Below are 4,006 nucleotides of genomic sequence, written 5' to 3'. Positions count from 1 at the left end.
TAATATTTTTGAATCCTACACAATTTTATATATCATAAATTAGGACAAATATCAGTATTGGAGGAAAAATTTGGAATCCCATTGAACAAAAAAATAAAAGATGCGATTTTGGCCTCTGGTGCCGATGGTGCCAAAATGGGCGCTGATGGCATCAGTCTACACAGACCATGGCATTGACAACATCATCAGGAGCATCAATGGCATCCAGAGCAGTTTCACATTTCAAGACAAATGTGGCGGTCTTTAACAGGATTGCGCTTCTAAATAAACGCCAAGAGGTGTTTTTAAAGACCTAAAAACTGCCTTGGACGTCCAGAAATCTCCAAATTTCTAATTCTATTACTTCCAATTCCAGAAATACTTCTAGGTATGGATTTTACAATAGAAGAATGTTTATCAGTTTTGACGTATAGAGATTATACAAAAAGGTCATTACAAAAAAGTGTCTTATCAAAGAAAAGGACTTTGTCAATCATGGATTGAGTAATCCAAGTTCACAGATTGAGAAAATCATTGTACAAAGACGTTGCGAAGTTCTGTGCTACACTACCGCTGCATTTGTTGTACTAGTGGTAAAGGAATTCTATGTTAATTTACATGGAATTACCCAAGGAGTGGTCTTCAATCGAGTTAAGGCTGTACCATTTACTCTGGCTTGAATTAATGATTTGTATATGATAGAAAACATTCCAATATATCTTTATATAAATTTTATCCCAACGAGAGATATGATGCAAGATGTATATAAATTTCTTACGGATGAAAACAATAATTGGGAAATCAGAGATAAGGGATACATTAGTTTCTTCGCTCCAATGCTTAATCCAAAATCAAAACAATGACATTTCTTCATATCTGCAAAAGTACTCCCTACCATGAAGATTAGTAGAGTTACAAGAGAAAGTGTCATTTTAAACTATTGCATTCAAATGGAAAATCCCATTGATGTGGGATCGATTATTTTCAAATCTATTATGGGTAATTTTATGAACGGGCCAATAGATGGACTAGGGCATCCTTCAACAATTTTTTTACTATGTAGTCAATCTCAAGTGCATCTGAAAGTTAGGAAAAAGTAATATTACCTTGGGAGCCCATGATTCATATTGATGATAATTATATTGAAATATTATCTTGGATCACTCATCACACGCTTCAATGCCATTAATTTCACAAACAGTTGGACGTTCAATAGCTTTGGAGAAGAAAATGAAGAAAATAAAAACAGAACTTCAAAGTATTATGAATGCAATAGGAAATCTCAACCGCCTTTTTGATCACCTAGATTGGAGGATGAAGGAGAACTTTGATCAAACTGGAATAATTGAAGCAGGATTGGTGCAGATGTTCAAGAAAAATGGATGGATCGATGAAAATTTGACTCATCAATTCCCGTACCGAACCTTCTACAATTTGTATGTCCATTACCAGTCTGTGGGAGATAGAGGAGGACAAAGTACTGAAGATGAAGCAGAACAATTGAAGAAGTTGGAATCTCTAATATTTTAAAATAATTATGTTCTTAACTTGATTGTGTGGATTTACTTTACTTTGCATTAAAACTCTATTAACTTTGATTGTTTGTATAGTTTTGTGTCAGCGTTCTAGTGTTGTGGCTTGATTTTGACACTGAATTATAATTTAGTTTGCTCTATGTATGTGAAAGTGTGATTAGAAAAATATTTTTGTAAAAAGTGTATTTTCATATATAAAAGTTAGTTTGGTGTTGTTTGTGAAAATGTTTGTTTGTGAATTATTTTAAGATAAAAATTAATGTTTGAAAAGACTAAATAGACATTGGACAGCATTGAAAGAAAGTTGAAAATTGCAAAAATCAAAAAAGTGAAGTTTTATCCACTAGCACCGATTGTGTCGGTATGGGCAGTGACAACGCCGTCGACCCAAAAACCATCCAAACCCATTAAAATTCGCGATTTGCACAATAAAAACACCATTTTTACCCTTTCGGTCAACTTCAACATCCATTTTTTGCACCTAGAGCTTACTTTTGCTTGGATTTGAGACGATTTTAAGGCAAAAGAATTTTGGATTTCATATTCTCTAGGTAAGAGCTACACTTCGAACTCAAAATTTTTTATTTTCACCAAGAATTTATCTTACACTGCCGAGATCTAAAATTTTGAAGTTTTTTTAAAGGATTTTAAGAAAATCCTTTGGAGATGAACTCCTACTTAGTAGATTTATGTTTAAAACATTTCACATTGTGATTTTCAAAATTTTTCGGAATTTATTTAAATTTTATCAAATTTTTGTAGATTACCATGACACCGAGAATGAGCAAGGGAAAGGAAAAGGTGGATTTTGATGATCAAGGCTTACATTTGTTTCAACAGTCTACTTACAACTAAAAAAGTAATTCCAGATTGAGGATTTAAAAATCTGGGTGGAGAAGTCAAAAGGTTAATCAATCCTCAATAGTGGGAGAATTTTTGTTACATTACTGCCGAGGCTATTATTGGTGTAGTGATGGAGTTCTGTGCAAACTTTAAGGAAACTCCTAAGACTACGTGTTTGTTTGTAGGAAAATGGTATAATTTACTCCAAGGAAAATTAGTGAATGTTATCAGTTAGAGGATGTGTATAGCTGCAAGTACAAATCATTTTCAGCTACAAATGAGGCCTTAGATGAATTTATTTCTTTTCTCACTGATGGAAGAGGAGCTTGAAAGGTGAAGAATGACGTTAAGGTAAACTTCCCTCTTTCTATGTTAAGTGTATTATCTAAGGCCTCACACTACTTTATTTCTGGTAGAATGATACCAACAAATCATCATAGTGAGGTTACAAAGGATAGAAACATCTTGAACTTTGTTATCTAGAAGATGAGAAGGATAGATGTAGGCTCTATTGTTTATAGAAACACTCATTCTATTACTTTAGGAGAGACTACTGATGGTTTAGTACACCCTGCCATGATCTTCACACTATGTGAACATGCAGGAGTTGATTCTAGAATCGATGAAGAGAGGATTGAACCTCCAAAACCTATTGGCCCTGCCAATATCAAGACTTATGAATCACATGTTGAATGGAGATCTGGAAGTAGGACCAGGAATTTTAAAGATATTTTACCCTTTTTTTAGTTTTTCATGCTAAATATTTTAAAAATTTAAGTTTAGGTGGAAAGAAATATTCCTTTTTAAAGAAAAGAAACTTAAATTAGTTTGTCCTCAATTAGCTATATTTTTAAAATATTTTAAAATTTAACTTGACCTTTGGTATTATATGGTATCTTTAGATAACTATATTTGTGTTTCTAAATATATAGTAAACTTAAGTAAAAATTTTCACTAATAAAGGTTAGTTTCAGAGATTAAGATATTTGGTATGAGAGAATAAGACTATCTTTTTCTATTCTAGTAAGGGAATTTGTATTTTTGAAGTATTAGAAATCTTAGAGATTCATGTAAGAAGAAAAGACTAAAATTTTATGAAAAGTCTTTAAAACTAATAAAAATTTATAAAGTGAAGTAATGTGAAAAGTTTTGAACTTTAAGAAGAAGATAGCGAAGTTCAAAATCATTAAAGGCTATCTACATATAGTAATCCTCACATAAAAAGGGGGGGAGAAAAGAAAGGAAAAGAAAAATGATTGAAAATGATCCTGAAAAAGAAAAGAAAAGAAAAACAAAAGGAAAGAAAAAGATGTGAGGAGAAGCTTGAGGAGATGCCTAATTAAAAATTGGCTTCACTTGAATCAACTTTAAGAAGGAGGCGTGACTGCATTTTCTAAACTTATATTTCAGTATTAGCATAATTACTAGTAAAGTTTCATGAAGTTCTTTTTCATATGAATATTCTAAGGGGATTTAATATGAATAAATTGTAATTTTTTTTTGAAAAGAATAGAGAATCAAAATTCTTAGACTTGACTGCTAGATATCCTTATACCTTTAGTATTAACTGGAGTTATTTTACATTTTTCTTAAGTTATGCAATTTTATTTAGTGAACTAAAATATGGAAATCTAGAAGTTAAAATCTTT

Source organism: Phalaenopsis equestris, unplaced genomic scaffold (genome assembly GCF_001263595.1).
Source record: "Phalaenopsis equestris unplaced genomic scaffold, ASM126359v1 Scaffold220875, whole genome shotgun sequence".
NCBI classification, from domain to species: Eukaryota; Viridiplantae; Streptophyta; class Magnoliopsida; order Asparagales; family Orchidaceae; genus Phalaenopsis; species Phalaenopsis equestris.
This window is presented reverse-complemented; position numbering follows the sequence as displayed.